The sequence below is a fragment of the Ceratotherium simum genome, chromosome X (assembly GCF_057802395.1).
Source record: "Ceratotherium simum simum isolate JZ-2026a chromosome X, ASM5780239v1, whole genome shotgun sequence".
Taxonomy (NCBI): domain Eukaryota; kingdom Metazoa; phylum Chordata; class Mammalia; order Perissodactyla; family Rhinocerotidae; genus Ceratotherium; species Ceratotherium simum.
This window is the reverse complement of record NC_141940.1, coordinates 6,520,715-6,534,439: the sequence shown is the minus strand read 5'-3', so window position 1 is coordinate 6,534,439 and position 13,725 is coordinate 6,520,715. Positions and strand designations below refer to the sequence as shown.

Here is a 13,725-nt window from a genome sequence, read left to right as displayed (position 1 = left end):
TGAGCTAAGGCTTCAAGAAGCTAAAATACTTGGGTTGATGGAAAAAAGGAGGTCATATCTCATCCAGATGAAATGGACTGCATAAAGCCTTGGAAGTTGGTGGGGTTTCAAGGGGCATGCTTCCTGTGATATAAGGGTGTCATGATAGCTCACTGCTTAAAGTGTGTACCATAGAGTGGTACAACTATGTTGCAATTTCATTAAATAGGTTGGTGGTGAGAAAAGTAGCTGCCATCTTGTACAGACCTTTATCTGTCTGTCAGCATCTCCTATTCATCCAGGTCTTGATGCATTCTTACTGGGGAAGCTGGCTTCTTCTAGGACATCTGGAAATGCCCTCCCAGGCACCTGCTGGAGATGCAGACCAGGATACTCACCCTGAGTGGAGTCTCACCAAGTGTTCTGTCTTGTGTGTTGAGGCACCCAGACTGTCTCTCTGCAGCTCTACTCTATTTTCTTGAACAAATAGGGCCTTCAGATCCTTGGGAAGATGGGAAAATCTAACATCCCTTCCCAGGCAAGACTGATGGGTGAAAAGGACCCACATCAGAGAGTTCAGTCTGAATCCACAATCCACCTATAATAAATCTAAAAGAAAATGGTCTTGTTGGATATTTGAGTGCAAGATTTGGCCCAAGGACAAACTTAAAAAAAACAGTGTAACATTTTGTGTTGTTCACATTGAGTCTGATTCTATGAATTGTGATGTTTTAAATCTGAAAATATTATCATATGCATTGTTGGAAAAATCCATTATTGGAAAGATATTTTATCCATTCATTTTATTTATTCATTCATTCAACACACTTTTATTGAGTACTCATTGTGTGCCGGGCAGTGTGCTAGGAGCTGAAAGTCTGAGATGATGAAGACATATTGCCTGATCTTAAGTAGATTAAGTCAGGGTATATGGACACACACAAAAATCACAGTGAAATATAATAGATGGTTTTTCAGTCTTTTGTGGGAGTGGAGAGAATGACTAAGAGTAAAGTTATCAGGAAAGCTTCTTCAAGGAGATAGTAACTTGTGAGCTAGCTGTTGAAGTGTGATTGGAAGTTTTTTTGGTAAAGTGGCAGTATGGGTCTTTCCTACAATATAAACCCACATCAAGTGGTAAATGGGCCTGATGGCTCCTGGGATTCACGAGACGCAAAAGAATCAGCTGTGTTTAGGGAGTTAGAAAGGGAGATTGATTGGGAAGACGGGGTCTTGGTGTGAGCTCTAGGTGATGCAGAGCCTTTTAATGCTGTGCGTATGGCAGATGGTGTTTTAGGAAAGTCATGTTGGAGGGAGGATTGGCAGGGGCGTTGGAGGAAGGGAGTAGCCGGCATGATAGGGCTGGTTCGGTTTGAGGCAGAAAGAGCGTTGAGCAGGCTGTTAAACTATTCCAGGCCAGAAATGCCAGCAATTTGAATTAGGGCCATTTTTGAGATAGACTTTTAAGGTTGATTTGATGAGATTCAGTGATTAATTAGATGGGCCATTGAGAGGAAGCCAACAGAGAGGATCAGAAATGACTCTTAAGTTTTCTAGTTTGGGCAGCTGCTGGATGGTGACACTAAGGCCCAAGATTCTTTTCTTTGACACCCAAATCTTCACAAAGCAGATAAGTTTCTTCTTTTATCTCTTTTACTGTCATGCTGTCATGATACAATAGGCTTTGAATGTCATGATATTGGATTGATGCTTGCACGGTGCTTCCTGTGCAAAGCTTTGTACAAAAAAATCATGATTATTTTCTTATGCTTCAATGAAGGATTTATTTCCTATAAATGGCCTTTTTGGTTCACTGCTTAAAAATTAATATCTTAACTCAGAAAGATGTTATAGTACTTTACAGAACATGGGAAAATATGCTGAATACTTTCTTAGAAATCACAGAAGTGGAAGTGACAATTTTCCATGTTATGGAGTATATTAAGTATTAAATTATGTTTTATAGTTTGTAATTTTTGGAAGTCAAATGAACACATTTCCAGCATAATTTCTCTTGTATTCATAGTTGTGGACTTTGCCATGATCCTTCCTGATCTTTTTTCCTTTAGACTCAAGCTGTCTACCTGGGAAACATACTTACAATGGAGAGTTGGGGTAACTTTTCACTCAGCACCATCCTCCTCCCCACCATGATATAATCTTCAGTGAGAAATTGCATACTTTGATTTTGGTGGACTTGGGGTAGAGTTATTGTGACTGGCCAGCTATATAAATTGTTATCTCAAAAACTGTTCGGCTCTGCTTCCTTGCCTTTATTTGGTGGACATGGTCATTGCCTTTCAGTTAAGGTCATGAATTTCTGGTAGTGGAAGCAGCAGAAAGGAGTGGAATTGAGTTTACAACATTTTTGCCCTCCATAGTTACTAGAATTGAAATCGTGTTTTTCAAATATAGGAAAATTAATCATAATATATTTACTTGACTTTACTTATCCACTCCTCTTTTGTTCTCAACTGTTTGAATTCTCTCTGTAACTCTTATATACTTCCTTATTTTGAAATTATTCTAAATGGGGAGACTTTGGGAGCTGAGAGCCTCACCACACGTATTTACAGAGCTGAGCCTTGAACTCTAGATTCATAACTCTGGACATTAAGTTAAAAGAAAAAAGTGATCAGCACCTTAAAGGACAGTGGTACAATTTATGGAATTAGAGAATCTTGATGCTGGAAGGACTCTGCAAAGCCAATCAGTCCAGCTGGCTTAATAGACACACATTAGTCTGCTATTAGGCTACACATTCCTCACTCAGGAATGGGAAAGTCCTGAAAGGCCACAGGTGAAACCTTTGTCTTTGAGAGCACTTGCATCAAAAGTAATCAAGTGCAACGGGGAACTTGGCCACTTTCCACAACTCAAAATACAGATAAAAGTTCCTTAGTTGAGACGCTCCAGCAGATATATTAGCCATGAGAAAAAACAACACCTAGCATCTATGTTTTGACTTCTGAAGGAAACGGCATCCCTACCACATAAATATGTTCATTTCACCTTCTGGGACGAAAAGAAAGGAAATTACAGCTGCAGTGTGTTATTGAATTTTCCTGAAATTAGCCTTTAGAGTTTGGGAAGATTGAAAGATTGAAGGCTAATGCCTTCGATACACACAGAACCAAAAAAGGCACTCTCTACATTCGCTTCAGCACTGGGTCAACTCTTAAATAGAATTAGTCAAAATCGATGTTTAAAATTTCAGTGTTATGTATCAATGCTTTGGAATGTTAAAATACATATTAGGTTGGGAATAAATTACTGACAAAATATTAGACTTAGTGTGTGGATTTTAATTGAGACATAATTCATTATGTGATTTACATAGGTGGACATAAATATATATATTTCCAAACTGTATAACAATATACACATAAAAGCTGCATGATGAAACAAGCAAAAGCTATATTTGATCACTGTTGAGAAAAAAATACTGTTAATTTTTTAAAATGGCAATCTGATAGTAAAGTCAAAGTGGTATACGGGAAAAAAGATTTCACTAATAGAAGTTTAAAAATTGCATCCTCATAAATCAAGAGGATATAGTACTTAGAGCTACAAATAACAGTGTAGTGCTTCCTGTTTTGAATAAACCATTAGGCATTTTTGTCTTTGCATTCCTATTTAATCTGTACAGCATTATTTATTCTAATAATTAGTGTTAACTTTCTTGGCAGTAGGCAATATAATTACCTTTAAAATTTAAATGGGATAAAAATGCCTTGAGAACATGGTTTAGGCATACTCAATATTTATTTTCAATTGCCTCTTTAATTATTCATTTATGTAGTATTAAAAAAAAGAATCTTGAAAAATGGAAGGCCACTGACAGAATTACGTCCCAGATGAATGGCCTCGGTTTTTCAATTGGTTGGGTGACATCCTGGACTGCTAAGACATTAGTGATGCCAAATGGAAGCTCCACTGCCCATTCACCTTGCCAATGTAAATACATTTCAGTTAGAACAGCTTACACTGTTGTTTCTTATTCTGATTCTGCTTAAAATAAATTTCAGTCATTTTCCCTGTCCCCCTCCCTTCACAGGTATGTAAAATCCCACTGAATTACAAGCTTTAACACCTCCATTCACCAGACAAGGAGGCAATTACTTTAACTTTGAAGATTCTCAGTGCCATTTTTGTGACTCTTGATTTCAAATAAAAATATGAAGGTGATTATTTTCTTAACTATATAAATTAATTAGAAACTAGTTTTTAAGCTTATTAAACCCTATAATTCTGAATAAGCATACTAGTTTCAAAGAAAAATCAATGTTTCTAAAGATGGAAGGAATAAAACTAGCCTGTTCTGAGCCATTATGAAGAACAAAAGCAGTCTCAAGTTAAGGTTGATAATTATTCATTCATTTATTATGTATTGAGCACATCTACATGCATAATGTGGTCTCAATCTTTTTTTTTTTTTTTGTGAGGAGGATCGGCCCTGAGCTAACATCTGCCAATCCTCCTCTTTTTGCTGAGGAAGACTGGCCCTGGGATAACATCCATGCCCATCTTCCTCCACTTTATATGGGACGCTGCCACAGCATGGCTTGCCAAGGGGTGTGTCGGTGCGCACCCGGGATCCGAATCAGCGAACCCCGGGCCGCCGCAGCAGAGCTCGCGCACTTAACCACTTGCATCACTGGGCCGGCCCCAATGTGGTCTCAATCTTTATGGGGAATCTGAAACTGTTAGAAGAGATGACTGGATTTTTGCCAATTCCAGTCATAGTACCTGGCACAGAGTAGGTGCTCATTAAACATGTGCTGACTAAGTAAAGGAATCCCCTGAAGAACTGAAGAGTCCATAGCATATCTGAGGCAATTAGACAATAATCACAAGAAAATGTGTATTCAGTTGTGGGATAACAAGGTAGAAACATAAGGGTATTTTGTGTCTAGGCCTTTCTTGATGATGAGTGCCCTGAGACTGGCCAGCAAACAAGGCTAGGATTTGGGGAGGTGAGCCTTCTAAGATGACCAAAGACCAAGAGTAGGAGTAAGAATAGTTTAGGTAAGTACCAACCAGTCACTAAATCAACCTTGTTTGGCCTTATGTGCAGAGTACTGTGCTGGGGCTTTGAGGTAAACAAAGTTGGGTAGGATTGTGCCCTACATTCGAGAAACTTGCCTCCAGCAGAGCAACTAAGATATGTACACAAACAACAACAAAACAAGGTAAAATATCAGGGTTACAGAAGAGTGCAGGGTGCTATGGGAGCCCAGAGCAGGGAGAGATGCACGCTGACTGGCAGATCTAGGATGGGTCTAGGGAAGTATTGCCGTCTGCACCAGGTCCTATATAGCACTAGGATGAAATCATGGTAGTTCATGACCTTTTGGGGCCTTAGACCTTTTTGAGAAAGTGATGAAACCTCTAGTTCCTTTCCCCAGAAAAATGTACAAATGGACGTACCCGAACAATTTTGTATACAATTGCTTAGACTTCTTGAAGACAATCTGTGGACCCTCCAAGGGGTCCATGGACCCAAAACTGAGACCTTTGGCAGAGTGGAAAAGAATGGCTTTGGAAAAGAGTAGAGCCATATTTAAATTATAATTGCATCACCTCTAGCTTTGGGATTTGGACAAGTTTGTCAAGCCCTCAGAGTCCCAGTTTCCTCATCTATAAAACAAAGACAATTATACCTACTTCAGAGTATTGAGGCCTAAAATGAGTTACCAGACATCAGACAATTACATTGCCAGGGGCCAAACACGTTCTACTTTTCACAATACCGTGTGACTATGTCTGTTTCTCTGAGAGCGGGGGAATTGGCTGCATAGCTAGGTTATTTTGCTAAGTGCTGTCATTCCTGTATCCATTCCTACCAATCAACAAACTATTTGTGTTTTAAAATAATCCCCAATATGTAAAAGAGAATGAGCATAGAGGGTAAAATTTACTGGGAAGTATAATCCCACACTGGATTCCTAGGATAAGCAAATTTGAAAGTGAGCCTAAATGTTCTATTTTGATGTGGTTGATCAGAGTGTGCTAAAAGGTGTATGTATGTGCATTCGTCTGTGTATGTGTGTGAAGAATAGAATGTTAAAATGGGGCCTTTGTGGTCTCTGTTTCACACTCTCCTCCAGAGAGCTTCGTGCTTTCATACTCCTCAAGTGCACCTGCAACCATCTTCATGTATTTCCCCATGGTTTGTTTTGATTTACTGATAAATTCCTCAAGATTTGGGTAGGAGCATCCATACTCACACATAGAAACACACACACAAACACAAACATATACGTGTATGCACATAAAAGCATGCATAACAACAGAACAAAAGCAGCAGGTAACAAATACATACTGTAGTTGTTGTACAAACTTATAATGTAGCTTTACAAACATGATATTTAGTGAAGAAATAAAAGGAGGGTGGTGATGGGTGGTTGGGTTTAAAGTTAAAAGTTACTCAGCTGGTCATCGTACAGGTGACTCAAGTTGGCTTTGTGTACTGTGAACGTTTTGATTGCAGGGCTTAAACGTATGTAATCCTAATTTTGAGAAAACTGGTGGAATAAATACTCATTACACAAACAAAAGCCCTTCCATTCAGCTTTTCATTGCTTTGCAGTTATTTTCTCCAAAATAAAATGAATAATTATTTGAAAGTACTTTTAGCATACACACGATGTGGGCTAAGCTTGTTCCTGACATCTAAAACCCTTTGAATGGAAGTGCCAAAGGACCCCTGCCACTGTGGGCCCCAGCCAAGCATCATGTGAATCTGGTCTCACAGATTATATGGGAAAGAAGGAACTGCCAGACCAGCCTACTCCTGAGAAAGATGCAGAATGCAAGGTCTAGCAAAGAGCGACAACGTCTTGTCCAAGAGTAGACACTAAGTAGGTATTTCATGTATGTTGGTGAATGAGTGGATGGAGGATGGATGGAGGATGGTGGGCATTTCAAGCAGGCCTAGTGCTATAGCAAGATTAGAATCTTCATAAGAGATCAAGGTGTGCTTATTCACTTATATGAAAAAGGAAACTTTTTCAAAACAAGATCCTTGTGATTGGTTTACGATAGTTAACATTCTGCATTTTTTTTTATCAAAAACATATAAAATGATCCTAACCTGTGTTATTTGGGTGTTTTTTTTCTTGTACTGAGAAATCCCAAAAAGTCAATCATTTGGATAGGTAGTAATTCCTAAATCTCAGGTCTTTGGTAAAGTATATGGGAGAATTGTGGTGCTCAGGAAATGGTGGATATTATTATTCTCATTTTTGTTATCATTATTAGGACAATCATTCTGGAAGCTCAGGAATGAGAGTAGATATGTGTTTTGCTACACCACACCCTTGCCTGAGGTGAACTGAGTGGAGAGAGCAGAAGAGAACTTTACCATCATCTAATTCATCTAAGTCGTGGTCTTGGGTCTTCTTATATTGGCCATGCATACATTGAACAAGTCACATCTATTCTCTGAGCCGAGTATTTCTCAGCTTCGTCAACGGGAAAAGTAATCCTCGCTTTACTTTCCTTGAAAGGCTATATGAAAATATACTGAGGTTATGGATGTGCAAGTGCTGTGTAAACTGTAAAGTGTGTTGTGCATGCAAGGTGAGAGCTTCCCAGATCATTTTATCTGTCCAATCGGAATTACGTCTGTTCTTCTCAGTCACTGTGGTTGTGAGCAGGAATGTATCAGTCTACATATTACTCAATTACTGAATGAATTGACATTTGAGGTTAAAATATCACGTTTCCAGCTCTAACTTTAGATTTTTATGAACTTCAAGAGTTACTGGTGTGGAATTGCCCTTTTCTGCTTTGCTTTCTTGTGGGTGGGAGGGTCTGGAGTGGTATTGGACTATTGCTATGTTAATTTCTCTCATGTGCATCTAACACATTGGTCTTAGGTGGGAGATAATGTCTTTGTAAGGATAGAGTTTATGTTCAGGGCCTATTTCTCCCTTTTCCATTGATAAGTTGTAACTGCAGTTCTTGTCTGTAAGCTTTTCAAACCTAGCTGTCCTTCATTCCACTCAACCTTCCTCTTGACAAAACACCAGCCCTAAAGGCTTTGCCTATTCGTGGTCAAGGTTTAGACTCGAGCTCTTCCTGAGTGGTCAGAGACTTTTAGTTGGCTTGTTGCCTCTCAGAAAACCACTTTTCTGGGATCACTGACTTTTGCTGGCTTTTGAGACTTGGGAACTATTTAGAGCATTTCTTTTTATGAGGCAGCATTGCCCAACAGAAACTTGCTTTTTGTTGACTTTTCATCATTAAAATGAATGTGTGCCTTGTATACATTAATTTCACCTATACCTAATTGGCCAGAAGTTGCCCTGTGTGACAGCCTATGCAAATATTTTAAATGAAGATAGGTTAATGGACAATCTAGATCTGAAAGTCATTAAAAAGTTTAAAAGCATCATCATTGGAGAAGAAGTGATGGAGGTTATTTGTTTTTAAATGTCTTACAGTCTTTATTTTCTTTATATATATATTTGTGTGTGTGTGTGTGTGTGAGGAAGATCAGCCCTGAGCTAATATCCGATGCCAATCCTCGTCTTTTTGCTGAGGAAGACTGGCCCTGGGCTAACATCCGTGCTCACTTTCCTCCACTTTATACGTGATGCTTCCACAGCGTGGCTTGCCAAGCAGCGCGTCGGTGCGCGCCCGGGATCCGAACCTGCAAACCCTGGGCCGCCGCACCGCGCACACTTAACCGCCTGTGTCACTGGGCTTGCCCCGATGGAGGCTATTTTTAATAAGAGTAGGATCATTATTGTTATAAAATAATTAATGAATATAATTGGTCCTTACTAATCAGAAGGCTTTTGAATTAGAAGGAGTCAGCACTTAGAATTCTGACTTTGAATTCAGCAATGTCCAACAGTTTTGATTTTGAAGGAAGCTTTTGGTTGGCCTTTAAATTTGTGCATTTAGCTTCAAATGCAGCATATTCCTGCAATGTTATATATGAGCCCAAATAGCGTTTGCTGAGAAATGTAATACATTTCTAGAAAACAATTTTAAAAGGTAATATAGCAAGTTTGATTGATAAAGGGATCACCTGTAAGTACATCGTTAATGAGGCAGTCCAGTTTCCTAACCTGGGCCCTCTATTCAGAACGCAATTTCCTGTAACCACTCAAAATAGCACTTAGGCACTTAGAACAAATATATACTTGGCCACCTACGCACCTATTTGATTTTCTAAATGTCAGAGCAGAGCTCTGAAGTTTGAAAGTGAACCTCACTAAGCAAGTATCAATTTACAGAATAAGCGCTCCAGTAGCTAAATTGAAAAATGCAATTGTAATTATTTGGTGAAGTAGAAATCAAGTCATTGCAGCTGCACATTGTTGTACAATAAACTCAAAAGGGAAATGTCTTCATTTTGACTAACGTTGCCATCTTTTATCCTCGGTTTTGTTATAACCTGTTTTTCCATGGGCATTATCTATATTATATATATTTAGAAACCAAAGCAGTTCTTAGGCTCCAACAGCTAAGCGGAAATAAATGTGCACTTGTTGAAAAGCTTTTCTAGTATACAAGGAGAGAGCATTGCTTTTCTGATTTAAGTAGGGTAACTTAGAACAGGATTCCAGGTTAGACATTTCTGGCTAAAGACATTTCTGGGGGTGCTTAAGTTCAAATTACACGTATTAAAACCCAAATTAGAGTCAAATCTGATGTGAGCCAGTTTACTCTGAACCACACTCCTACGCAGTGAGAAGTGATCTGCTCGGTCAGGGCTTAGCTTAGATTTTCACATTGACTCCATGGGGCGGGGGGGCAGGGGAGATGGAAGAATAATGAGCAGTGGCTAAAAGTAATTTAATAATTAGCTGTGCACATTAGTTAGTTCTTGCCTTATTTAAACAAAACCAGGAACATTTTCAACCTAGTCAGTTATGACTGTCCCATGGCAGAAATTATTAGAGGATGCCAAAGGAATATACTAGGTCAGTTAAAGCATTTGCAGAGAGATTTTAAGGTTTCATTACTGAGTAGCACAAATTAGCACAAATAGTGATGATTTTCCTATGAGTTTGATTTTTTTAAAGTATTGGATGAGATAATCAGAATTATGAATAACTAAATGAAAAGCCAAAACTCTAGAATGGGAGAATAAAATCTCATTGGACAAATAGCTGATCTTTTATATAATGAATAACAACAATTCTGGTGAAATACCATTGTAGATATGAGCCATTTCAGAGCTTATGTTCATGTATATGTAAGAGTTTTAGAATGTAACACTTAAAGTTGCCAAATATCTTCCTTTTTCTGCATAGCTCCCTCCAAGCCCCCTACCAAAATATCACTTTACCTTTATTTTTTAAATTACAGATCGATTTAACTCCTTTGGAAACTTTCAAAACTTTGTGTTTAGATTGTGTCCAGGTGAAAAAGTTATTATCTCTCTCCCCCTCTCTGACACACATACACACACACACACACACACACACACACACACACACTGATATGTACTTTCATTTTCTTCTCAGGAGATCTGAAGCCCAAAGGCCGATGCATTTTTCAATTTCAAAAATTGCCGACATGGAATTCAATAGTATATTGACAGCGGAAATTTTCAAGTCTGTGACTTTTAGCAAAATCTAAATAAATCTGTGATAACTAATAAAAATGATAATAAAGTGTTGGGCTTCTGTAATGGTTTCCATTCTGACAAATTCCTGACAATTTCATATATATTTGAAGCAATCTAGAAATTGAGGAATGCGGTGAAATCATTGATCTTATTTAACATGTGATGAAGAAAAACCCAGGCAGAGAGCCATGCCACAGTTTACCGCAGCAGTTCTTCAGACTCTAACATAAATGTATACAGCAGCAGTGACCCCTTCTCTTTTTCTCTTCATTCAGTTAATCAATCAATCAATCAACACGCAGTGACAGCACCTACTCTGTGCTAGATATTGATAGGATATGACTCATAGGACCATATGAGTTATTGTTCTGAGTTAGGACACTTTTTAAAGTGAAAGGGGACATGAACCAGTGCAACAGGCACTTGATCCCAGCTGAGGGACCTTTAGACAAGGGACTTAGCCTCTCCAAGCCTCAGTTTCCTCAACTGGGGATGAGAAGAACACATGCGCCAAGTGGCATGTGTATAGTACCTAACGGTGCCTGGTGCACAGTAGGCCTCCAAAAGGTGGTCATTTCTTCCTTGTCCCTGGAAGCATTCCCGTACCTGGAATCCTCCATTTCTGACCAATACTTAATGGCACTTACTGAATGTGGCCTTCTGTTGGGGTACTTAGTGTGCATGCATGTTTTCTTCTGCTGTTGCTTGGATCATAATTCACTGGAGACCTGGGTCTATGCCTTATTTATCTTTGCATTTACTATGAAATCATTAATTAATTAATTAAATACCTACTGATTGAACACCCTCATTTAATAAACAAAAATATTTTTAAAATGAGGTGGGTATAGACAGTTGGCGGGTGAAATAAAGCATGCCTGCATCGAATGAATACACAAGAAGCCATGGAACTTAAAGAGTCGATGTGATCTCTAAAGATACTTTAGTCTGATGGTCCAGAAGTGGCTTATGACGAGGGGAATTTTCCTGACTCTAGTCAGATGTAAGAATCATCAGTTTTGTTTTCATAAATAGTGTATTGGCATTTTCATTTGAACTGAGACAGAGTAAATAAGTAACCATCTCTATGTCACAGGGTTTCTATTTTTTAAAAACAGAACAAATTATCAGGTTTCAGTTTCAACTATTTAAAAAAAAAATCTTGCCGAGAGCTTGTTTTAAAACCTGTAATTTTGTCCATTTTGGGATGTGTTTGAATTTTTTTCGGTGTCTAAATATAACTTACGGAGATTACAAAAATTGAAAGTTTTCTTATGGCAGTAGCCTTATTTCTTCATTTTTGATTAAAGTCAATTAGGTGCATATCAACATGTTGATTTGATAGCAGAAGAAAATTTAGTAGTGCCTTTCATACTAGGAAAAAAATGTTAAAAGACATATTTTCCAGTGTCATTTAGTTGATGAGATTTCCAGTTTTCTACATATTTAGTTTGCTCCTAAGATATTTGGTACTTAGAGAAGAGCTCATTATCTGAAGACTATGATTTCCCTTCCACTGGTCCTGCTGTGCAACCAGAAGCTTGTATCTCTAACTTCCTGGTCTCTTTCTATACCATGGTTTTCCTTTGTGGCACAACCCAGGATGTAGGGAGGTATGCCAACATGTTCAATAGACACTGATGTTTAAACATTTAAAGTTCTTAAAGAAAACCAGCTGGGTAAAGAATTTGGACTTACATATGATAAATCTCATTACCTTCCGCCTTTCTCCTCCTCTCTCCTTCTCTCCTTCCCTTTCTTCTGTACTGAATGCCTGCTATGCACTAGACATCGATAAGCATATACAGCTGCCTTCTAGACATCTTGACATGGATGTTTCCACAGGCACCTCATACTCAGCATAACTAACACTGAACAGTTGATGGCACTACCGTCAGTCCCACAAATCTGGAATCACCAAAGATCCCCTCCCACTCCCTCCTGCCCTGTCATCTACCAATCATCAAGTCCTACTTTCCACATTTACTTTAAAACTGTATCTCCAACCCTTTGGCTGTCACCTTACACCAGGTGAGGACCATGTCTCACCTGATTTCTGCCCCTGGTTTTCTTTCATCTAGTCTTGCCCCTCCCCACCATGCCTTCTCCACCTTGCAGTCAGGCCAACCTTTTAGTGCCTCCCATTGCCTAAAGAGATAGGTGGAACCTCTGGAAATTTCCTTTTGACCTGGCCCTTGATACACTTTCCAGCTTCTTCTCTCAGCACTCCCTCACACACTGCCTTCCAGCCATATGAAATGCACCAACTTGCTCTCACCTTCTGCTCTCAGTTTACACTTTACATTCTCTAGGAAGACTTCCCAAGCCAGGGACCCCTCTTCTCCATCCCAGGGGTACCCTATCCTTACTCCAATGGAAGCCCGTCTCACATTCTATTTTGGTTGCCTCTTTATATATGTTTCTTCTCAAGTAGCCAACTCCTCGAGGGCAGGGAGTGTAGATAAGTTTATTTATCACTGTATCCCCAGGGCCAAGCACAGTGCACTGCTCTTAGGAAGGGGCCTGATAAGTACTTGCTGTAGTGTTCCTTGCTGTATTAGTTTGTTCAGGCTGCCATAACAAAGTACCACAGGCTCAGGGGCTTAAACAACAGCCATTTATTTTCTCACAATTCTTGAGGCTAGAAGTCCAAGGTCAAGGTGTTGGCACGGTTGATTTCTTCTGAGGCTTCTCTCCTTGGCTTGTAGATGCTGTCCTCTCCCTGTGTCCTCACATAGTCTCCCCCATGTGTCTTTGTGTCTTAATCTTCTCCTTGTATAACAGCACCACTCATACTGGATTAGAGCTCACCCTATTGACCTCATTTTACCTTAATTACCTCTTTAAAGACCCTATTTACAAATGCAGTCACATTCTCAGGTACTGGGGATTAGGGCTTCAACATATGAATTTTGCTGGGACACAGTTCAGTGCATAACACTTGCCTTTCAGATACTGGCAGTCTAGCGGACAATTGTCCTACTTAAGGCCTATCTTGCTGTGTATGGAAAGACATCTTGTGGGATTTTCACAATGGGCTCCTGGGGTATTGGGGAGTCCCCAGGTTTTAAGTGTATGTGCTCCCCAAGACCACAGCTAGGCGGTGAGTTTCTCTTTTTCTAATTCGTGGATTCAGTTGACCTGATCACTCAAGC

At 39.3% G+C, this 13,725-nt stretch overlaps 1 protein-coding gene across 4 annotated transcripts in view; it reads left to right on the top strand.

The window, feature by feature from the left end:
• AFF2 (ALF transcription elongation factor 2) overlaps positions 1-13,725 on the top strand; it is a 470,121-nt gene that overhangs the window by 170,200 nt on the left and 286,196 nt on the right. The window lies entirely within an intron of this gene.